Raw genomic sequence first — 25,552 nt, forward strand, 5'->3', positions numbered from 1 at the left:
GGGTGGTATCCTGTGTTGGGGGTGGGAGGACTGTATTTGGAGAGTTTTCCCCCTCCACCTGGGCAGGGTTTTTCTGAAGCTGATGCTAGGACGGTTCCCCCACCCCTTTATTTATTTTTATTTTATTTTATTTTATTTGCTTTTTAGGGCTGTACCAGCAGCATATGATGGAAGTTCCCAGGCTCGGGGTCAAATCAGAGCTACAGCTGCCAGCCTCCACCATAGCCCCAGCAATGCTGGATCTGAGCCTCGTCTGCAACCTACACCACAGCTCACAACAACGCCAGATCCCCAACCCACTGAGTGAAGCCAGGAATCGAACCCCCATCCTCATGGATACAAGTCAGATTTGTTTCCACTGGGCCACAGTGGGAACTCCCTCCACTTCTTAAGTACCTGCTGACCAGCCCAGGCAGCAGAGGCACGGGATTGGGCTGCAAGGCAGAGAACCAGAGCCTGGGAGCAAGCATCCATCTCTAAATGCTCTGTGGTTTTTTGCTGATTTCTCTGAGTGGGATTCCCTAGGTCAGCTGTATCTCTTTCTCCTCCTTCCCCAAGTCCCTCACCCACCCCCAGGCAACACTGACTGGGCAGCCAAAGTTTGGGAAGAAGAGCCTGTGCTGTTAGCTTGGGACATGATTAACAGGATCCCTGGAGTAACAGGAACCCCTGGTATTCATGACCCTCATGCCTCTTTTTTAGAAGGTTGTGTGATAGCGTGAAAGCCTTCTGCATACTGTTGGTCAGGGCAACGGTTCTAAGCTCAGCTCTCACTGGATGGCTGCCTTCAAATCCATTCCTGCTTGGTGATTGTTTCAAGACACGTTTAGGAAAGAGGCCCTAGTCAAGAAAACACATCCATGTCACATAGGTCAACAGAAGAAACTTAGAGGAGGTCAGCGCTATAGGTTGTAGGAGAACTAAAGGAGCAAACAGGGAGGGGCCAAGCAACCTGGAGAGGAGCATCCATGGAAACGTTGACCAGCCATTGGCTGGAGAGAGAGGGAGGGTGTGTCCCACGGCTACCCAGGCAAGACTGCCTTGTGATTGGTTGGGGGAGCCGGAACTAAGGCAGCACTGCCCAGTGGCAGCTGAGGTCACGGAATAGAGGAAGACTCTCCTTGGGATGTAGCTCAGAAGAGCAACCTGGCCTCCCAATTCTCTTGGTCCCCAATCTCCTACCAGTGCTTCTCATTCACTCAGAAGCCAGCGGACAAAGGAGCCTGGGACATGTCATCCTCAGGGGTTGCCCGCCGTGGTACAGAGTAGAGCAGGGGAAGGGCACAAGACCGTAAGTGTCAATGACTGGTACAGGGTTAGTGCTTCACTACCAGCTCACAAGCCACCCAATAAACAATTTAATTTGAAAAAAAGAAAACAAAGAAAAACAAACAAACAAACAAAACACTTTCTAGGCAATTCCATCCTTTAAACAAGTCCGCTAGCTCCTTCTTTCAATCAAAGCGTCACGCTCAGATTCTGCCACAGCAGTTGTAGAGCTGGCGCCTCTTCCCTGCCATCTCCAGCCTCGCTTACTGGCCTATGAAGTAAAGAGGGTGAGGAGACCTCAAAATCTCCTGATTTCATCTTCTCCCTATAACTCTTCCGGCTCAGCTATCCCAGCCTGGCTCTGACAAAGCATCAAAACTCCGTTTCCATGTGGAGCTGGACTTGGCCAGTCAATCATTTTTCATGCAACTCTTGAAGGTCACAGAAGCTGGAGGTTTTCAATTATGAGAAGGCTGGGTGCAAGGATGCGAGGAGCTGCCAGGAAATGACAAGTGGTCGGCAAAGTCCTTCCAGGCTGGGGCACGTCCCAGCTGCGGTGATGAATGTCCTCCTCTGGTTGGCACCAGCCTGTCAGCCCTTGATAAAGAGCTCACCAAACACTGTGCTAATAGGAACAAGAATAAATGGGATGGGATTTCAGCTCCATTTGAAACACACTGCCTGGGAGCAATCCGAACAGGCAAGGTGATGAGAGAGGCGTCGCCTGTGTGTCCTTCCTGCTGTCTCTCGGAGGTTCCCCGCCTGTCCACTCAATGTCCCTAACGTAATCATTCCTGGTCCTCTCAGCAAGAAAGGATGCCATGCGGGAAGAATGACAGACAGGGAGAAGACTGGTGAATCTGCTCGCCTCAAACCCAGAGCAGACGCCAGGGGGCGCCTTGGTTGGAAACGGGTGGAGCGCCTTGAAAGCCTTTCAGAGAAGTCACGTGAGTTTCTTTCTTTCTTCTTTTCATGTATTTTTTTTTTTTTAATTAAAGTTGATTTACCATGTTTCTTCAAGTTCTGTTGTACAGCAAAGTGACCCAGGCGAGTTTCTGAAACCAGAGAAGCCACCAAGGGCTTCTGAAGAGGGGAGTCATGTGATGAAATAGTGTTTGCAAAGGAGAATCCAGCGGCACTGGGCTAGTGGGTAGACTGAGGGCGGAGGCGGAGGCAGAAGGACCCTTACGAAGGTGAGATGGTGTGGGAGGGATGCCAGGGCAGGGACAGCATGGAGGCTGTGGGAATGGAAGGTCTGTTGTGAAGAGACGGTTGGAGGTTTAGCACATCTAAACTCTTTGCAACATGGCATCAAAGATAACAAGGCTTGAGGTCCATAACTGTGCTGAATGAACAGAAATGGAGGGAATTTGGTTTGTCTTCCATGTTGGGTGTAGACTCATTGGGCTTAGAGGGGCAGCGAGATACCTAAGTAGGTGTTCACATCAGGCGTTGGACCCTAGGCTGAGGACAGGACTAAGCAAAAGGTTTACTCATCTTAGAGGAGATGACTGATCCCATGAGTTTCTTCTTCTTCTTCTTTTTTTTTTTTTTTTTCTTTTCTTTTTCAAGGCTGCATGGAAGTTCCCAGGTTAGGAGTGGAATTGAAGCTATAGTTGCCAGCCTATGCCACAGCCACAGCAATGTGGGATTGAAGCCACGTCTACGACCTACACCACAGCTCACGGCAACACCAGACCTTTAACCCACTGAGCAAGGCCAGGGATTGAACCTGCGTCCTCATGGATACTAGTCAGGTTCTTAACCTACTGAGCCACAACAGAAACTCCATGAGCTTCTTCATGAAAGGGTAATAGAGATAAAAAAATTAACCAGGCTTGGTACTCAGCAAGAGGAACCGGATTTCCATGTTATGTGGTTCCCAACTTGATAACTTCAAGCTCCCCAGGATCTCCAGAGGTCCATTTTTCACCCACCAGTCTCTCCCCTTTGGCCATTCACCTTGAGATACGAGTCACCACAATGCTAAGGACTGGCATCTAGCTTAAGGGGGAGGCCTGGGCAGGGTGAGAGGCTCCATTTGGGTCTCCCAGCATTAAAAACTGGATTCTTCTTGAAGCAATCTACCTATCTGGCCAGGTAATTGAAGGCAGGGCAAAACCAGCTTCCTGAGAAGCCTCAAAGTACAATGGACACCCTGAGTGTGACCGGACCTCCTGCCATTCTCCCTGAGGGAAGGGGGAGGGGCGGTCCCGACGCCATCAGCCACCAGGGTGACAGCCCACTTCCTCCCCTTCTCCAGCTGAAATGTTGCGAGTCACTGATCACGTCTCTGAGTAATCAGATTTCAAGAACACGAGGGAGAGGATTTTAATCTTCAGGGCAAAGAAGAAATCAAAGAGATTAAAACCCAAATCCCTCCAGAGGGAACTGCATGTCCAGAGGATCAAAGAGTACCTGCGCCTCAAGGAGATTGCCAGCCCAGGTTGGGGAAAGGACCTTCCCAAAAGAAGTGATTTAATGTATCTCTTTTGGGTGGTTTCGGCTTCATCATGGAGAGAATGGAGTGTGGGTTCAGAGTGCACAGATTCCATGCCAGGATTTTATGGAAGAAAGGAGACCAGGGCTAAGCAATCTGGAAACGCCCTTGCCTGATCTGGCTTCTCTCAGTTCTCCTGGAATGCCCTTCCCCTTCATTCCTTGTTCCTGATAGGCAGATTCCTACTCATCATTTAGTATCCACCTCTGGAGCCAGGATGCTTTGGTTCACATCTAAGCTCTATTTGTTTATATGCTCAGCTCTCAAGCCAGACTCTGAGCCCTTCCAAGGAAGGGACTACATCCTGTTCTTCTTTGAACCCCTGAACTCAGGACAGTGCCTGGCACCAAGGGCATTCTCAATAAACACCTGATGAATAAGTAGGAAACTAAAGCATCAACTCTGGAACCAAGCAGCCTGGATTTGAATCCTGGTCCTACTGTGTATTGACTGCACAACATTGGGCTAGTTTCTTAACCTCTCTGGGCCTCAATTTCTTCATCTGTAAGATGGGATAATAACAGCCCTTATCTCAGAGGGCAGACAATGGGGATGAAATGAGTTCTATATATGCATAATGTTTAGAAGAGTAATTGGCACAGGGAGGGCACTCCATAAAAGTTAGCCATGGTGCTATCCACACTTTCACTGGCACCTCGAATAAATTATTAGCTGCCCCTTTTTTAAAAAGAGCTGCACATTAAACAAAATAGGTTGGTTAATAATTTCCTTTCAACGCTATGGTTTATGAGGAATTTGTGATTAGGTGAATTAATGATCACACAAACAAATAATAATTCAGGATTTCCTGCAGTCATTTGGCACGGCCATAGATGGGAGCCAAATTGGCTCATTTATCTCTGCTCTGAGGCCCCATGGTTACAGGGAATCACTCACCAAGAACTGCCATCAACAAAAGAATTTGTTTTCGAACAACAGTGATTGGGCTATTTTTCAACCTTAGTTTCAGGTGATGCATTTTTATTTTGTCTCAGTCTGAAGAAGAGGAGGAGGTTTTGGGGTGTGGGGGGGAAGTGTAGGAAGTGGCAGAAAGCAAACATTAGAGTTGTATGGGAAGGGAGTGGCCACTAGCACGGAAGGGGAAGCCACCAGATCAAGTTCAAGGCCAGGGCACCAACAGCAGCCTTCAATTCTGCGAGTTTAGAGCCAAATTTGCAAGGAAAGCTCACCTACCCCAGAATGTGATTAACCAACTGGCAATCTGTGCCATGCTGTCAGCTGTGCATGGTCATAGAAGCATCTCAAGGTCAGAGACCAAGACTTTTAACTTCTCCATGTCTTCTGTCAAAATAAGGGTAAGAGCTACCACTCATGAATATTTAGTATGTGCCAAACATTATGTTAAGCTCTGAACATAGTCTGACTCCTTTTCTGCTCACAAAACCCTGTGAGGCAGATTCCAAGCCCTGTTTTTACAGATGTGTCCACTGAGGCACGGAGCCTTGCCCTTGGATGCACAGCTCAGCAGGCTTTGAACCCAGAGAACGTGCCCCTTGGGCTCTTGTGCTCAACACTACACTTGCTGTTTTGTAAGAAGACATATCCTACCAGCAGCAGCCTCTTACAAATTGCTTTGTTTGCCAGATGAATGAATGAATGAGGCTGCTGCAGGATGGAATCTAAAATTCATCCCTGAAATCTCTGCTCACTGGGCTCTGGACTCCATAAATAGATACCTCTAGTGAGATAAAGTGCTCCTTTTCCAGGCTTTATTTTTGGCAATTAAAGCAATACACGGACTTTGCGAGTCCTTGGACCGTGGGTCTGCCCTGGAATCCATGACTTGGTTCGCTAGCACAGAGGTAGTGGCCCCAGAACACCAGGTTATGCCTCCTGGCCTGTCATCTGGAGTTTTATAGTGACATCAGTGTGTGTGTGTGTGTGTGTGTGTTTTCTTTTTTGCGGCTGCCCCCGCAGCGCATGGAAGTTCCCAGGCTAGGGGTCAAATTGGAGCCACAGCTGAGGCCTACACCACAGCCACAGCCACCATAGATCTGAGCCGCATCTGCAACCTATACCACAGCTCATGGCAATGCCAGATCCTTAACCCACTGAGCAAGGCCAGGGGTCAAACACACATCTTCACGGATACTAGTCAGGTTCTCAACCCGCTGAGCCACAGTGGGAGCTCCAGTGCCCGCAGTTTTAGACGGCAGATCCGTGGAGCGTCATGGAGGCCTTCACAACACAGGTTCGTGGATTTCTCCTCTCGTTTCTGATGCCACCATTTTCCAGAAAGCCCCAGAACCCTCGACCTGCTCAGAGAGACTCTGGCTCTCCTTTGCTCTGCAGGAACAAGAATGGTGACTTTCAAGTTATTTCAAGCTAATCTTCAAAGAGAGAATCCCTGACAGTCCGAGGGGACCTAAGAGAAAGGAGTCATTAGGACCCAGAAGCCCTGGCTAGAGCCGGCTGCCCTGACAGATAGCCAGACAACAACAAAAGCCGCAAGATCCCTGATGAAAAATGAGGACTTTCCCCAGCTCCCCTGCCTCCTGCATCATCAGCATCGGTGCCCCAAGTGGCCCTGTGCCAGGGATGTCCCACTCCCCTCCCCAGCCTGCAAAGAATAAGCATTGGCTCCATTCACTGTGTTCCGAGAGGGGGGGGCCAGCCCTTGAGCTGGAAATTCACTAGCTGAAGAATCACAGGTTTGGATCAGCCCCGTCTCCCAGGGCTGTGCCGATCTCTCCTGATTACATTCCAGCCGCTGGGCACAATCTCTTTCCTCACCACCAAAAATGATCTGGGGGAAATAAACAATGGAATTTGCCATGTTCCTATTCTCCGCAGCCTGCAGGGTGTGGGCTGCATACTAAGCACTGTTGAAAGCGCATCCATCCAGAATCCGGAGGTAACCTTGGCTCCAAAGGGCGAGAAGGAGCTGATCTTAAAGAGCAGGCACCTCACCTACAGCCACTCAACCTCCCCCTTTATTCTGATTTCTGAAACTGGTCTGGTCCTCCCAGTTGGGGCCTGGTCAAGATCGAGCCTCATACTGGGGTATGAGTCAATAGCCCAGTGCCACGGAGGAAGGAGGACCTTTCACGCTTATCAAAGAGCTTAGTAGTATTAAGATTGGCTATTTATTAAATACCCACTATGAATCAGGCACTGTGTTAAATCCTTTACAAATGTTATTTAATTTTCAAGTTATATTAATTTCAAAAAAACCACATGCTCATCATTTTCAAAGCAATATAGATGAGCAAAATGAAAAAATAAATCCCCTGTAATCCCATCTCCCAAGGATAATCACCATTAACCTTTGGCATGTATATTAAACAACAGGAGGTATAGATATGGTTATGCCTTTGGTAGTTGGGGCATTTCAGGCCTAGAGAGGCCAAGTATCTAGATAACAGCCACTGCAGTGGGGGCGACTTGAACTCTGGTTCTTTCATTTGATGAATATGTATTGAGAACATAAACACTGTTCTGAGAGACAGGATTCAGGTCCCTAAGGAATAAGGCAGACAAGGGTTTTGTTGCCAGGAACAAAATCTAGTGGGAGAGCCAATCAATACACAAATGAGCTATCACCAAAAAAAAGGCAAGGGCCATGAAGAAAATAAAAATAAGGACTTTCATGTTAAGTGCCTGTCGTGGGGCAGGTAGTTACCCGGCATGGGTCAAAGAATGAGATTTTGAGGAAATAACACTTTAATTTGTTTAAACAAATACTTAAATAGTACTTATGAAGTGGCAATTACAGGAGTTGTTTTTGTTTTTGGTTGTTGTCGTTGTGTGTGTTTTTTGTTTTTTTGGGTTTTTTTGTCTTTTTAGGGCCACACCTGTAGAGGTTCCCAGGCTAGGGGTCAAATCAGAGCTGTAGCCACTGGCCTACACCACAGCCACAACAACATCAGATCAGAGTTGTATCTGCCACCTGCACCCACAGCTCATGGCAATGCCGGATCCTTAACCCACTGAGCGAGGCCAGGGATCGAACCTGTGTCCTCATGGGTACTAGTCAGATTCGTTACCGCTGAGCCACGATGGGAACTCTGAGTTTTATTTTTTAAACAAATGCGAATGCACTTAAACCTTCAAAAATCCTATTATCATACTTATCATACTTATTATCATACTTATCGCACATGAGGGAAATCAGGCACAGAGAGCCTCAGTAACTTTTCCAAGGTCACACAGCTAGGAAATGGTGAAGCCCAAGATACAGATCCAAGTAATTTGGCTCTAAAGTCATGCTTGTGACCAATACCCTCCACTGCTTCTGTCTGAGCTGAGATCTGAATAACAAGGCATTATCCGTGCAAAGATCTGGAGAACGCATTCAGACAGAAGGGACAGCAAGGCCAAAACAATGAAGTGGGAATTGTGCTTGGTGTGTCTAAGTATCAGAAAGAGTGTCAAGCTAAAATTAAAAAAAAAAAAAAAAAAAAAAAAGGGAGTTCCCCTCATGGCTTGGTGGTTAATGAACCCAACTGGTATCCATGAGGATGAGGGTTCAATCCCTGGCCTTGATCAGTGGGTTGGGGAACTGGTGTTGCTGTGAGCTGTGTTGTAGGCCAGCGGCTACAGATCTGATTTGATCCCTAGCCTGGGAACCTCCACATGCTGCGAGTATGGCCCTAAAAAGAAAAATAAAATAAAATTAAAAAAAAAAAGAGTGTCAAGCTAGATTATGAAGGGCTTTTTAGGCTGGAGAAAGGCTTTTGGATTTTATCTTAAGCAAGTATAATAGGAAGAAACCGGACATTTTTGTTAGAGAAGTGCCTTGATCAAGTTTGCATTTTAAAAAGATTCCTTTGCCTATTGAACAGAGCACACAATTTAAGGGGGCAAATCAGAGAGGACCCGTGGACCTGGTAAGGATCCAGCCTAAAGAGGAAAGTGGCTGGCACTAGGAGAGTGACCCAGGAAATAGAGAGAAATGGAAAAATGTGGCCAATCCAAAATTATACTTTTTCCCTTGGAAGTTCACTCACCGTTATTTGAGAAACACATTTTGGGAAAAACTCCTTGCTAGGCAAAGACCACCTCGTGGGGTTGGATCAGAGGCATAAAAACAGATAAGAGGTTGGTCCTTTGTCAGTCATGAACTGGAGTCAAATGCACGAGTTTGTCACAAAGTTACAGAAAATAGCAGTGATACCTATCCCTCAGTGACTAGCCACTGTGTTCCAGGCTCCATTCGGGTTCTTCCCTCATCAAATCCTCATAAGAATCCCATGAAAAAGGTGTTATCATTCATCCCATTTTACTGAAAGGTTAAGTCAAACCTAGTCAAGGTCATAAAGCTGGGACATGGCCGGATCAAGCCCTCAACCCAGGCAGGTTGACTTGCAGACCGTGGCTGTTAGCCATGACACTGACCTGCTTTTGAAAGCTATCTACTAATCCAACCAACAGCCTAGGGAGCAGCCAGATGGCAGAGGAGCATGTGACAGCAGCGAAGGCTTTCCATTATTTTCTAACAAGAGTGGTTTGGGCCTTAAAAAAAGCAAAAGTACAGACGGTCCTTTTTTTCTGTGCTGGATGTCACATCAACCCCATTTGTGAGACCGCAGCTGAGGCCATCGGTTGCACCATCAGTATCTAGAAGGAGCAGAGGCAGCGCTGGAGGCCAGCTGCAGGCGGAGGCTTTAAAGCTGGGTACCAGTCCTAGGCGATTTGGTCAGTGAGTGACAAGATGGCAAGTCAGGAGATGGGAGAGGATCCATTTGATGATAAACTGGCAATTAGTCAACTGACTGCCCAGACTCTAGCACATGGGAGTAGCTCTGCAAATGTCTACTGAAATAATGAATACTTACATCAAGTAGAGCCCAGTCAAAAGTGCAGGTGGCCGGTGATATTGGTGGGACAACCAGGGCACACATTAACTCTGTTTCTCCAGATTCATTCTCTTACCCCCTTCCCTCCCTTTCGTTTTTTGCATACCCCTTGTTATCACCTAACTTTAGTAAACATATACTTTTTTTTTTTTGGCTGCACCTGCAGCATGCAGAAGTTCCCAGGCCAGGGATCAAACCTGTGCCACAGCAGTGACCCAAGCCACTGTAGTGACAATGCCAGATCCCTTAATTAACCCTCTGAGTTACCAGGGAACGCCAGTAAATGTGTTTTTTATGTGTTTGTCTTCCCCTACTAGAACAAAAGCTTCTGAAAGGTAGGCCTGGACTTTGTTTTTATTTCGGGGTATTTGTTGTTGTTGTTGTTGTTTTCACTCAACACTTTTTTTTTTTTTTTTTTTTTTTTGTCTTTTTGCTATTTCTTGGGCCGCTCCCGCGGCATATGGAGGCTCCCAGGCTAGGGGTCGAATCGGAGCTGTAGCTGCCAGCCTATGCCAGAGCCACAGCAACGCGGGATCTGAGCCGCGTCTGCAACCTACACCACAGCTCACGACAACGCCGGATCATTAACCCACTGAGCAAGGGCAGGGACTGAACCCGCGACCTCATGGTTCCTAGTCGGATTCGTTAACCACTGCGCCACCACGGGAACTTCCACTCAGCACTTCTAACAGTGACTGGGATGTAGAGGACCCTCAGTAAATATTTGTTGATCAAGTGATAACGATATCATTTAAAGGTATCATGTCATTCACACCTCACAATTTTGCCAGGTAGACAGAGGGCCCTTTTTATATATGTTGAAACTACAATTCAAAAAGGTTAAATGTAAAAAAAAAAAAAAATCAACAACTGAAAAAAAGAGTTCCCATTGTGGCTCAGCAAAAATGAATTTGACTAGTATCCACGAGGACGCAGGTTCAATCCCTGGCCTCGCTCAGTGGCTTAAGGATCCGGTGTGGCTGGGAGCTGCACTGTAGGTCTCAGATGCGGCTTGGATCCCACATTGCTGTGGCTCTGCCGTAGGCCAGAGGCTACAGCTCTGGTTCAGCCCCGAGCCTGGGAACCTCCATAAGCCTCGAGGGGAGCCCTAAAAAGCAAACAAACAAACAAACAGACAAGCAAAAGTTAAGGGTGCGAAAGCTCATGTTTTTCTGAGAACTTAGCTGGTGTTTTTCACTACACCAGGCTGTCTTCCTAATGGCTCCACTGAGTTATTATTTAATAATTCCATTGTGAGTCAATAGAAGAAATCACCAGACAAAGAACGTTTCTCTATTACCTGCTGAACTGCTATGAAGGACATGATATGCTAATAAGCGGAGTCCTTTATACTAAGAATGCATGGGATTTTTAGTACTGAGAACAATTCCGGGTCTCCTGAAAACTGCTGCTCCCTCTGTCAGACAGAACCTTATAAATGATGGGGTTTCATTTTTTGTCTTGCATGTCAGGAAGCACAGAAATTGAATTAGTGCTTAATTACAGTAATAATCTAATTTCTGGTCCAGTTATGATCCTTTCCTCCTATATATGATTTCTAATCTTTATTTTCATTTTAACCATTTGTGTATATGGATACACCGTTTTGGTTATTAGCTGTAGCATATCCTTTTTAGAAATCGCTATGGTAGGAAATATAGAAAATAAACAATAACTAACACTAATCAAATGCTTGCCGTAGGCCAGGGACCATTTTTGCACTTTACATGTATTAATTCATTTCATCATCAAAAAATGAACTCTCATATTTCCAGAGGAACCAAATGTTATAATAGAATGTAATGAAATTAGCATCCTGAATTATAAAGAAGTATGGCATGTGCCTTCCCCTAGCTTCCTCTGTTAAGCCCCTCCATCACCTCCCACGTCCATTAGCCCAATACTCTGCTAATTAGACTCCCTCGTCCACTCTTGCCCCTTCAGCCTCCTCTTCCATGAGCGGCTGGAATTAATCCTGTGGAAACAAGAGTCAGATCACGTCACTCTCTGCTCAAAACCTCCCATGACTTTCCATCCTAGAATAAATGTCAAGGTCCTTTCAAGGATCCACAAAGCCCTACAAGATCTGTCCTCACGTGTCTCTGGCCTGATCCGCTCGTGCACTCCAATCCCCGACTCTATCTATGGCTGCACTATCCTTCGATGGTTGCTCCAGGCAGCATTTCATGTCAGGATCTTTGCATTTGTTGTTCTTGAAGCTTAGTGTATTCTTCTTGGCATATCTGCATGCTCTGCTCCCTTGTCATTTTCAGGGGTCAAATGTCACCTCTTGAAAGAAGCCTTCCCTGATCACCTGCTATCCCCTCCCTTAACACTTCATACCCATCTTCTTAGTCTGTTTTTCTCCTAAGTACGTTGAACTACCATACTGTTTAGTTTTACTCATCCGTAGTTCATATTGTCTGTATCTTTTTCTGAGACTTTTTCCTTTATCAATATCCATGGGAACTTGTGTTTTGCAACTGAAGAAGATGCAGACTCTTCAAAAAAGGCATTTTTGTCAGTCTTGTCCTTTGTTACATCCGAATTGACTAGACCAATGTTTGGCGTATAGTAGGTGCCCAGCAAATATTTGCTGATTAATGAATCAACCTGAGAAGAGGCATATTTCATTAGAAGCATACCACATTTTGAAAATAGACAAAACGCACGAGACTAAACTATTCACTCTAATTATTAAATTGTTTTTCCAAACTCCTTCCTTTGTCCACATACTAACACTGTCACATAAGTCGAGTTAATACTGACAAGGTTGCATAGAATGTGCTTGTCTCTGCCATGTAGGTCTATGGATTTTTCAGATGTACCGAACATTTTGCCTGGCTGAGCGGAAGTTCCAACACTGCCACGATGGAGACTTCATTTCTCCCCAATACCATCTTTTTCTGAGACGTTTTCCTTTATCAATATCCATGGGAACTTCTGTTTTGCAACTGAAGAAGATGGGATCATAGGATTTGGAGGGATGAGCGCTAAGGGCTGAGGACGGAGAAGAGGAGGAGGATGATAAAGGCAGGGACCAAGTCTCCGTGTTCATTTCTATAATTCCAGCTTCTGGAAGTGCTGGGCACAGAATGGACAAGCCGTAAAGATTGGTTCAGGGAGTTGCTCATGTGTTCTCTTGGTCTGAGTCTGAATATTTAGGGCCAGAAAGGTGAAGACCTGAAGTCAGAATTTTTTTTTCTTGGGAAACTTTTGAGATTCTGAGCTGAAAATTCTCCTCATCTTTGCCTGGCAGCTTTGGATCCTTTAAGAGGTAGTACCTTGGAATGACCTTGACATCTGCAAGTGAGTAGTGCCTGTAGTAACGCTTCTTCAGGGGACTCTTGGGAAAGTATGAGGACCCTCACAGAGGTTCTAGCTGACAGACGGGATGAGGGCACACAAGAGACACTCATCTGGGAATCCCCAGAAATAATGGGGACTCTTTGAAAGAGTATGTGACTCCAACAGCATCAGTGGGTTGATGAGGCTAGTCTAAGATTCACGTGACCCCATAGAATTCAGATTTGGAAGAGGTTTTGGAATCACCTCAACTAACTAGTCATTCCATTTAGAAGTTTCATCTCACAGAAGAAGAAAAACACGTGAATATAGTATAATTTCATCTCTCTTTTCTCTAACATGTAAATCTTTGAGTTTAGCTAGACTGTTGTAAATCTACTCCCGCCTCACATCTGTCAAGCCTGAGAAATGCCTTCTCTCAAACTTTCTAGCGTTTGCTCCCCCTCAGTTAGTGTGTGTCTCACTCTTGACTCTCCTGCCAAGTATTTTCTTGCAATTTTTTTTTTTATCTTTTTAGGGCCACACCCATGGCATATGGAGATTCCCAGGCAAGGGGTCTAATCAGGGCTACAGCTACTGTCCTACACCAGAGCCACAGCAACACCAGATCCAAGCCACATCTGCGACATACACCACAGCTCATGGCAACGCTGGATCCTTAACCCACTGAGCGAGGCCAGGGATCAAACCCACAACCTCATGGTTCCTAGTTGGATTTGTTTCTACTGTGCCATGATGGAAACTCCTCTTCTTGCAATTTTAATGCTAGTCTTGCTATGGGGCAGTTCTCCTTTTCCTTTAGAAGAGAGAAAAAAAAAGAAACCACTTGTTTAATTTCTGACCCAATTAAACCATGAGCTCATAATCTCATCCTCTGTGGGCCGGAGCGATGGGCTCCGGAGCCGTGAGCAGAATAGAAATTGCCAACATTAACATAGATTTCCTCTTCCCCGTTCAGGAGTGACTAACGTGGGGCGAGATTATGTTTGTGCTCCAGTAGCTTTTTTCAATTATTTAATCAGCAGGTACAAACCCAAAAAACAAGCTTCTGAAAACATTGAGGACTTGCCGGCATTCTCGGAAACACGGAGGCAATAACTCAGGAGGTTAGAGGAGCCCTTTGAGTGCTGCCTGGTGCTCCTGATGCTGACCTTCCCAACACCTTACTTTGGGGGATTGCATTCAGCCTCAAAGAATTACACAGATGATAAATTTAGACCTAGAGTAGAACATTATGCCTGCTTTGCTCCTGATGGAAATAAGAGAACCCTCGTCAAGCCTCAGATTTGGGCAGCAACATGGCAATTGGCTGTAGCTATGAGTGGCAGAGGAGCAGTGGTCCAGGAGCCGAGAGATACGGGCTGTTTAGGTGCGTGCTAGCTGTAAGGACTAGGGTCAGTGTCCCAATTCGATGGTCTTCACTGTCTTTTTCTGCGAAACAAAATAGCTTTGTCAGAGGATCTCAGAAATTCCTATGGTCTTGACTCTCTCAGAGGGTCAGTATTGATGACTGAAAAAAAAAATACTGATGGCTGGCACTTAGATACTTGCAATGCTTGCACCTTTCTCTTTCTCCAGCTGCCTCTGCTTCCTCTCATTGAAGGCATTTGCATTAGGAAAAGGTCTTTTTGAGTTCATGACAAGGGTAGCTTCTTGGGGTTTCTTGAGTCCAAGAGATCTGAGAGTTAGGGCTCCAACAAAGATTAGGGATAAGGGAATAGCCAGGCGAGGGGAGGGCCCAGGAAGAGAGATGGATGGCTGGGGTTGGGGGGAGTAAGGCATGAGACGTGGTAATCTCTAGATCTGGTGGAGTGGGCAAAATGATAAGAAAGAAAAATAATGATTCAACCTTCAATTGGAGGGTGCAAATAGAATGGGATGCCAACATTTTCCCAGGGCCTAAAGATGGGACAAAGGACTAAAGACAGGGAATGACCCCTGAAGGGAACTGTTTGATACTCTAGAGCTGTGACCAGGTCCTTGGGTAATGTGAAGGTTCCTGGAGTTCCCATTGTGGCGCAGTGGTTAACGAATCCCACTAGGAACCATGAGGTTGTGGGTTCAATCCCTGCCCTTGCTCAGTAGGTTAACGATCCGGCTTTGCCGTGAGCTGTGGTGTAGGTTGCAGACGCGGCTCGGATCCCCCGTTGCTGTGGCTCTGGCGTAGACCGGGGGCTGCAGCTCCGATTGGACCCCTAGCCTGGGAACCTCCATATGCTGTGGGAGCGGCCCAAGAAATAGCTAAAAAAAAAAAAAAAAAAAGGTTCCTTTGCCATTTCCCACAACTGATTGCAGGGGCTTTTGTTTCTTTGTTTTTGTTTTAGTTTTTGTCTTTTCTAGGGCTGCACCCGCATCATATGGAAGTTCCCAGGCTAGGGGTCTAATTGGAGCTGTAGCCACCTGCCTACACCAGAACCACAGCAACTCAGATCCGGCCGCATCTGCAACCTACACCACAGCTCACGGATCCTTAACCCACTGTGAGAGGCCAGGGATCGAACCTGCAACCTCATGGTTCCTAGTGGGATTCGTTAACCACTGCGCCACGATGGGAACTCCTTTTGTTGTGTTCTTTGTTGCCATTGTTCGTGTTGTTTTGGCTATTCTCAGGGCATGTGGAAACTCCCAGGCTGGGGATTGAATCCACAGGGACAATGCCAGATCCTTAACCCACTGCACCACCAGAGACCTCCTGCAAGAGCTTTTGAATCCCTCCCTCTCTATCTCGCTCTCCCCCTCTCTCTCTGTCTCCCACCTTCCTCTCTCACACAAGCACACACTCACAGCAGGGATTACGTGTGTCCTTGAACCTCCTGGTGTGGGTGGGGAAGGTGTGCTGACAGAGAAGAAAAAAAATGTGAACTGCATGGTGTTTAACAGTGAAATCTCCCCACTTTCTTTTTTTTTTTTTTTGTCTTTTTGTATTTTTTTTGGGCCACACTCCACAGCATATGGAGGTTCTCAGGCCAGAGGTCCAGTTGGAGCTACAACCACCAGCCTATGCCAGAGCCACAGAAATGTAGGATCCAAGCTGCATCTGCCACCTACACTGAGCCACAATGGGAACTCCATCCCCACTTTTTATTATTGGGTATTATGAACACTGTAAACCAGCTATAATGGAAAAAATAAAAATCATTACAAATGAAAAATAAATGAATAAATTTTATGATCAAAAAAATAAAACATACAACAAATAAGTGGAAAATATATATATATATATAGATATAGATATAGATATAGATATAAAGCAAAGTGATGGTTGAACATGTTGTAGAAATTCAGCATCTATTTGAATAATGAAGGAGGGAAGTCATGAGCTCATTAACTAAATAAGTAAGGGATTTAAAAACATCTATTCAGGAGTTCCTGTCGTGGCTCAGTGGTTAACGAATCCCACTAGGAACCATGAGGTTGCGGGTTCGGTCCCTGCCCTTGCTCAGTGGGTTAGGGATCCGGCGTTGCCGTGAGCTGTGGTGCAGGCTGCAGACTCAGCTCATATCCCGCGTTGCTGTGGCTCTGGTGTAGGCCAGCGGCTGAAGCTCCAATTCAACCCCTAGCCTGGGAATCTCCATATGCCACGGGAGCAGCCCAAGAAATGGCAAAAAGACAAAAAAACAAAAGCAAAACAAAATCTATTTATATGAGGATGGGTCTGTCTCGTGTTGGGGCAGGTGCCCTCTTCTCTAACAGCATATTTTGCTGTTTTTTCCTAAGACATCTCTGTAAATTCATTTTTTTTGTGAATAAATCAAATCAGAGCATCTCAAACATTTAAACCTTCTACTGAGGGCTTTATAAGGAAAAGGAGGCTTGGAAAAGTACCGCCTAAAGACCATTTCACTCTGTGCTGCCACCAGCCAGTCTAAAATGCTGAGAAACAAATGTTCTCAATCATTTTGTATAGTTTAGAAGGCTCATTTTCTCACAGCTGTGTGAGATAAAAACAAGTAGCTGATTTTTTCCTGAGTAAACCAAATTCCAATTGCAGGGCCTAGACCAGAAAAGAATCCACTTAAATGCACACATCCTGGTTTAGTATTCTTTGATGAGCACAAATGAAAGAAAATAGTGCGTCATTTTGTCTCGATTTCTCTCCCAGTAACCAAGGCAGAAATCTATCTGCGTATGTGCCTGTGCCTATGCCTCTGTGTGTGTGTGTGTGTGTGTGTGTGTGTGTGTGTTTGTGTGTGAATGACTCCCATATAAAGTTATGACAATGTATTGCTGAGTAGGGTTCTTTAAGTAAGTCCAGAAATATGCAAATCAAAGTTCTCCTAACTGCAATAACTTCTCTTTTTGCATAAACATTTCCCCCTTTGAGCCTCAGTGTGGCAGGTTCCTGTATTTCATTTCCTGGATGTCTAGGGGTGGCTCTGGCTGAGAACAAAGTTTCTTAAAGCATTGCATAAATGGTAGTTGAAGGGACAGAATTTAGAAGGTCAAGGGGAAATAGGCAAAGGTCAAAACTGACTCCTTCTGTAAATTATACACAGCAAGTCAGAGAGATTGGATGGAGGTGTTCCAAGTGGGGTAAGACAATGGACGCCTGTGCCCAGATCATTCCACCAATAAGTCTGGGGATCCCAAGCTAGTCCACGGAGAAACCATCCTTAGAGCACCAAAGAGTAACAGACACCAAAGCATCCTTGGGAAGGTAGTGAGATGGAGATAATTTTATTTCCAGAATGGTAACATTTTGTAAAATCTCTTGGCCTTCCAGGAATGAGTCTCAAGAATTGTGCTCAAGTTTAGTAACTGCCTTCTGCAGGGTGAGCCCCCCCCCCTTTTTTTGCTTTTTAGGGCCACACCCACGGCACATGGAGGTTGGAATCAGAGCTGTAGCTGCCAGCCTACACCACAGCCACAGCAACGTCAGATCTGAGCCACATCTGCAACCTACACCACTGCTCACGGCAATGTCGGATTCTTAACCCACTGAGCGAGGCCAGGGATCAAACCTGCATCCTCATGGATGCTACTCAGATTCGTTTCCACTCAGCCACGATGGGAACTCCAGGGGTGAGCCCTTTTAATTACAGGACTTTTGTTCTGCAAGAAGAAAGAGCCCATTTGGGCCACAACTAAATTATCTGGGACAACTGAAACCATGTGCTGTCTGCCACCAGCTGTCTGCTTTTCCTGCCTTTCTCCATAGAACATCATCCTTTCCTCTAAATAACTGATGAGCAAATATTTAACAAATAAAGGTTGGAAGAATAGCCAGATTATTATTAGCCTGCAGTCTGGTCAGCCCTGGAAATGCCTCAAGGCAGGGAGTTTTCTAGAAGTATTCTCCCTCCCCTTCCCATTTAACACCTTCCTCCAAGTGGATCTCGAAGTAGATCTCAGCACCTCTGGGTCATCCTGACTGCTCACACTCATTCCCTCTTCGCAGCTTGGTAATCTTGATCCAGCCAGTCTATGATAAGACACATCTGGAGACTATTTACAATGCTACACTGTGGCCCCACCGTAGCTCTGTACTCAGATTTTTGGCTTCCAGGTCCCTCATCTCCAAAATGCTCTGAGTTGACCCCTAAACACCATATTCCATTTGAACAGGAAGATCAGACAGCAGGGCTCACAGCAGAGAATGAAAGATTGGAAATTAGGAAATCTAATTTCTAGTTCTAGTTAAGTCATGAACTAGCTAGGTCATGAACTAACCTTGGTCACCATGTCCAAGCAGTGCTCAAACACCATGGGCTCCTCTACCTTCCCCAGCCTCCCAAGCTGGGTTAGGACCATGTGAGTAAGAATTTGCCAATGAAATGGGAACAGAAGTGGCCTGTGTCCCTTGTAAGCTGAGGAAGTTAAGAACCAGTGTGCATCCTGAGGCTCTCTCTCTCTGCTGTGGCCTTGGAGGCCTCCTGTTCCAGAGGCTACAGTTTCAGGATGGAGAAAGACCACTGAGTCACAACTAATGGTGGCTTGAAAAATAAACTTTAATTCTGTTGTCACTGATCTACTATAGTTTGTTTGTTACAGGCAAAATTAATGACTAATAGAGACAAGCTTTCTGTGACTTGGCTTTCTAGGCCAGCCCCAATATACTGAACCACATTAAAAGAACAAGAAATGAAATCCCAGAGTTGAAGATGCTTCAAAACAATGAGTTATTATGGCACATGTAGCCTTGTCATCTCTTTAGGGCTGGATCCTCCCAGTAGGATGGTATTTTTTAAATGAGGTGCGTTTATCACTGTGGAAGGGTCTCTGATTCTACTGTGATGGGGCTGCATGGGAGTCTTCTTTCTTTTGAGAACCCCGCAGCTCCTGGGCAGTGCCTAATTATGTGGGATACAACAGTTATTTGCCGAGTGATCAAATGTGGCCACCAGAAAGAGGGAAACTGGCTCTCCTCTGCTAGACTTAACACTAATTTTCTGTGAGTTGACACTAAAAATCTGAGCCACAGGTTCAGAAGCATCCCGATGGAGAGTTTCCTAGGCCACCAGTGGATGGTGATCTTTACAAACTGTCCTAAAGAAGAAGCCGCTTGCAAACATAACTCTGGGATTTGGGGTTAGATCAATTTTTGGAGGTCATGTGATTCAGTGACTATCTATTCTTGCAGTGACAGTGGACTCATTTTCCCAATAGAAATTTCATCCTATTAGTGTAGTTATGAAAAGTCCTGTCTTTTATTTGATTTAAATAAGTCTCCTGTGAAAAGGGAACCCTAATATGCTGCTGGTGGGAATGCAGGTTGGTGCAATCACAATGGAGAGTGGTGTGGAGCGACCTTAGCAAGATAAATATAGAACTACCTTATGATCCAGCAATCCCACTCCTGAGCATATATCCAGAGAAAACCATAATTTGAAAAGATACATGCTTCCCAGTGTTTACTGCCGCACAGTTTACAATAGCCAAGACATGAAATCAATCTAAATGTCCATCAACAGAGGACTGGATAAAGAAGATTTGGTACATATATACAATGAAAGATTTCTCAGCATAAAAAAGAATGCAATAATGGCATTTGTAACAACATGGATAGATCAGAAAGTCAGACAGAGAAATACAAATATCACATGAGACCACTAATATATGGAATATAATGAAAACATGATACAAAAGAACTTATTCACAAAACAGAAAGACGCTAAGATTTGGGGGTTTTTTTTGTTTTTGTCTTTTTGCCATTTCTTGAGCCGCTCCCGCATATGAAGGTTCCCAGGCTAGGGGTCTAATCGGAGCTGTAGCTGCCAGCCTACGCCAGAGCCACAGCAACACTGGATCCGAGCCATATCTGCGACCTACACCACAGTTCATGGCAACGCCGGATCGTTAACCCACTGAGCAAGGGCAGGGATTGAACCCGCAACCTCATGGTTCCTAGTCGGATTCGTTAACCACTGTGCCACGATGGGAACTCCAAAGACGCTAAGATTTTGAAATCAAACTAATGGTTACCAAAGAGGAAACACTGGGGGAAGGGATGGATTGGGAGGTTGGGATTGGCAAATACACGCTACCATAACAAAATTGATCCATAACAAGGACCTAGTATATAGCTCGGGGACATCTATTCAATACTCTGTGACAGTCTATATGAGGAAAGAGTCTGAAAAAGAATGGATGTATATATAATATATATAGTTGATTCACTTTGCTATACGCCTGAAACTAACACAACATTGTAATTCACCTATATGCCAATAACATTTATTTTAAAAATTTATAATTAGAAAAACAAAGAAGTAAAAAAGAGAAAGAAAGAGGAAAGAAAGAAAGAAGGAAGGAAGGAAGGAAGGAAGGAAGGAAGGAAGGAAGGAAGGAAGGAAGGAAGGAAGGAAGGAAGAAGGAAAGAAATCTTCCATTTATTGTTCAGGTATTTGATTTTTGTGACAATGCGGTTAAGTCTATTTTCTTTTCCGCATGGCAGTTTTTCAATACTTGAAGACAATTATTAACTCCCCTTTTAGATTTCTATTTTGCATGTTAAACCTGCTTAATTTTTTCTACAAATCTTCATATAACACTTTATTTTATTTCCTGCATTTATTTATATGATAATCTTTGCCAAGAAAATTTAAAGAGGTAAACAAAAGAATGAAGCAAATGTACCAGTCCAAAGGGCTGCTGGATCTGAATATCAAATATGGTCCTGAGTTTCCCAGCAGCCAAAACAGAATGAGAAATAGAATGTTTTTGCATAGCTCTCAATATCAGAATGAGAATGCTTACAAAACTTTGTTTATACAGACTTGTGGTTGCCAAGCCGGTGGGGGCAGAGGATGGATGGGGAGTTTGGGGTTAGTAGATGCAAACTATAACATTTAGAATGGATAAGCCATGAAGTCCTGCTGTATAGCACAGGGAACTATATCCAATCACTTGTGATAGAACATGATGGAAGATAATATGAGAAAAAGAATATATATATGTATGACTCGGTCACCTTGCTGTACAGCAGAAATTGACAGAACATTCCAAATCAACTCTAATAAAAAAAAATTCAAAGAAAAGAAGCTGCTTCTAGACTCTTCACCATGCTCACTATCTGTCTCACTAAAAGCCTTCTAGTTTACCATTATCTAACTTAAATGGCCATAAAGAAAAATTAATATAATCTTTCAGATACAGTTTGTCTAGAATAGGCTTCTGAAAGAGTAAATTGGCTTAAGTAAAAAGTTATTCCCTGAATATTTTCTTGTGGAGCAAGAATGTACACGATGCTTTATAGGCATTGCAATTCTCACACAGCTCTGAAAAGTAGGTATAAGTACTGCCATTTTGCAAAAAGGTAAACTAAAAAATTAAGTAACTTACCTAAAGTCAGTTGCCCTGGTCTGTCTGGATCCAAAGCTTATATTCTCTTCATATACGTTCTCAACTGAAAGGATTATATCATTTCTAAAGGTGCCTCACTAAATACCACAGGCGTGTTGAGTCAGAGGGAGAATATGGTTGAATGTTTTGGATCTGACATTTTCTTAAAAACCAACACTGGTAACTGTTTTCATCTTCTTCCAACATCTTAAGGAATCACAGACACACATGTGAGTTGGGGGTGGTTTTGTTTTGTACACTTCAGCAGTTACTCATTTTGGGGGGAAAAACACATTGCAAACTGGATTTGGATCCGCGGGGCTTTGTCAGACCCAGGTACACATGCGCTCTTTCAAGTTTGGGTTGGCAATATGGACGTTCACATCTTTAAAATGCGTGGAACATCCACATCAGAGGAATGGGGACATTTTCTCCCTATTGACTAGAGACCTCTCACATCAAGCCTTTTCTCGCCATTCCTAGGGCGGCTGACTTAAACTAAACCAGTATCATTCCTTATCTGTAATACTGCAAGAGCTTCTCAAGTATCTCCTGCTGCCAGCTTCTCCCCAAAGCCTGCCCATCTTCCACATAGTCACCAGAGCTGTGTCCTTAAAAGGAGATCTATTATGTCACTTTCCTATTTATAAATGTCTGTCAATTTCTATTGCCCAAAAGACCAAATTAAAATTCTGTACCATGGCGCACCAGACGCTTTACTAGCAGGTGTTCATTTGTCACTCCAGGCCCGTTTCCCTTCCTTTCTCCCTAATACCCCATGCTCTAGCCACACTGACATTCTCAGCATTTCCCATTATGGCTTTTCACTACTCTCTGTCTCCGTATGAGCGGCTCACTCTGCCTAGAAATGTCTTCCCTCCCGTTACGCCTGGAAAACTTCTACTCAGCCTTTAAGACCAAGCTGAAGAGTTGGCTCCTCTACTAAGACTTTCCTGCTTTTCCCACCTTTCCCACCCAAAAGAAGAGGCTCCCGCGAGGATCTGCGTTCTCATAGTCTCATCTCTATTCAGATCACTTACAACGTCTTTTACATTTTGTTCTTTCCCCCCTGATTCTTTAGGGCAGTAACTGTATGTTATGCAAGTATGGATTCTCAAGGTTTAGCCCGGAGAAAGTCCTCAATCAACATTTATTGAATGATTGTCCCCATCACAGTGGCTAACTTGTGTACACACCCAGAGTCAACAGCTATGAACACCAAAACTGAGAGAAGGTTGTCTCCCGCAAATGGACTTAGTACAGATTGAACCACAATGAATGGTAGCCGCTATTTATAGAAATAACACAACCCCCGAATCTGTATTTGAAGACCACTCAAAATACAGTTATGATGACACAGACAGAACTTCAGCGAACCTGACCTGGATTGGGGCTTTTATAATAATGTTCATGTGATTTTTCTTATAATAAAACTAGTGTAGATTCTTATGATAAAAAATTTTAAAAACTATAAAGCGAAAGAGGAAAATAAAAAGATTCATAAGTCAATCATCCAGAGAAAATAATGTTAACACTTTAGTGTAGCTTTTTTCACAAATACAATTCGTACATATTGTTTTGAAGCATGAATACATTGTGAATATTTTTAATATAATTGAATTTTATTCTAAACCGTGACTATATGTCATCCTATTATGTGTGTACCTATGTAATAATGAATATATTGAACATTGTTTGCCTCTAGTTTTTTGTATTAATAGTAGCACCAAGAAGCATGCTTGTAGCTGCTGACACTTTGTGCTAAAATGTCTCCAGAAAGATTGGGCTAATTTCCCAGTAAGGAGTCAAATATAAGACTGTCTGTATCTCTAAAATTCTTGCGAACTCTGAGCATTTGGGTTGGATTTTAATTAGAAAAGGGCAAAGCCAGCCAACTATATTGTATTTTTTATCCAAAAAGTAATGTATTTTCAGGATGGTAGCAGGGGTCAAGACACGAAGCTCAGGAGATGGTCAGAGAACGCATCTAACAGCGCATCTGGGCTCATTGATGTGAGTTTTCTGTTAACATACCAAGTACCTCCTAATGGAGATGGCTGCCTCAGGTGCATGTTTGATGGCTCTGACTTTCAGGATCACCCAATCACCACCTTTATCTCCAGGTCCCTGCTCCCCTGGCCACATTCAGCCTGCAGGCAAAGCATGGCAAGAACCTGATGCTCCATTAGAGTTCTCACTGTCAATTGTCACTCTGATCCATGCTATCCGTCGCTGGTGAGAATCATGTTACCATGAGTTCATCTCCAGAAACGTATCATCTTTGGCAAAAAATTTTCCAATACCTAAAAAGGAGGTCAGCTCCCAGACTGTGTATTCAATAGTACCATCTGACCAAGTGTTGTTTTATTTAGTTAGTAAGGTAGGTGGTTTGTCTTTTTAGGGCTGCACCCAAGGCATATGGAGGTTCCCAGGCTAGGGGTCAAATTGGAGTTGTAGCCGCTGGCCTACACCATGACCACAGCAACGCTGGATCCATAACCCACTGAGCAAGGCCAGGGATGGAACCTGTGTCTTCATGAATACTAGTCAGATTCATTTCCACTGAGCCACATCCGGAACTGTTGTTGTTTTAACATGTGTTTCTAAGACCTATTTGGGGGAGTTTGATTTGGGAGATCTAGAATAGGTCCTAGGAATCGCTGGTTCCTAAGGATCCACAGCCAATTCTCATGTAAGCCTAAGGTGGAGAACCATGTGCCTAGGCTGTCATGGCCCAACCAGGGTCCTTCAAGGGCTGGATGAGGGACCAACTGGCCTTCTCCAGAAGATTCTAAGTGATGGCCTTTGTTTCCTTCTAGGTCATCCTCAAATGACAGTAGATAAAACCAAGACTAATAAAAATAATTATATTTTTTCTCTGTCCTGAGTGCTTTGCAGATATTAGCTCTTCCTAGTCTCACAACACATGGGTGAGTCCTAAGGCGCAGTTTCCCCATCTCTAAAATGGAGATGGCCTACATGTCAAATATTTATAAACTATTTCCTTACAAAACGCTTGCCAAAAGTTCCTGTCCTTTAGGTGGCTTATAACTATTATGAGCAGTAATATTATTTTTGGACAGAGCTCCAATCATTACCACAACTCTAGGCCTAGCCTGTTATAATAAGCAATATAAAGAGAAGGCAGATGGAAATGATTCTAGCAGACCTTTTTCCAAATGGGCCAGAATTAGATATGGACCTTATAAAGCTGTGGTGCAGCAACATTGAGGGAAAATGTGATAATGAAACCTCTTGTTGGAAGAGAAGAAAATCCCTCCTCTCTAGAACGTTTTCATCTTCTCCGTTTTGCCCTCTCAGTCCCCTGCAGATTCTGCAAAAGCTGCTCTTACTATACGTGACTGCTTCTCTAGTGGCAGGAGCCATGGCACCCTCTCTGGGCGTGGGACTTGGTTGGAGCATCTCCAACCTCAGCCAAAGCCAGCTGCACTTTGCTAAGCATGGGAAAAGCCCAGTCAAGGCCAATTCCCAGCCACAACACCAACTCCAAGCCAAGATGCTTGGAGCACTAGAGATAAAGACAGAAAATTCAGAATAAATCTCTAGATTGTAGTCTATTTTCTTGCTTTCTTCTTCTTCTTTTTTTTTTTTTTTTTTTTTTGTCTTTTTAGGGCTGCATTCTCAGCACATGGAGGTTCCCAGGCTAAGGGCTGGATCAGAGCTGTAGCTGCCAGCCTACACCACAGCCATAGCAATGCAGGATCGGAGCCTCGCCTGCAACCTACACCACAGCTCATGGCAACACCGGATCCTTAACCCACTGAGCAAGGCCCGGGATCAAACCTGCATCCTCATGGATGCTAGTTAGATTTGTTTCTCCTGAGCCACGACAGGACCTCCTCTTTTTTCTTTTTTA

The sequence above is a fragment of the Sus scrofa genome, chromosome 4 (genome assembly GCF_000003025.6).
Source record: "Sus scrofa isolate TJ Tabasco breed Duroc chromosome 4, Sscrofa11.1, whole genome shotgun sequence".
In the NCBI taxonomy this organism is placed as follows: domain Eukaryota; kingdom Metazoa; phylum Chordata; class Mammalia; order Artiodactyla; family Suidae; genus Sus; species Sus scrofa.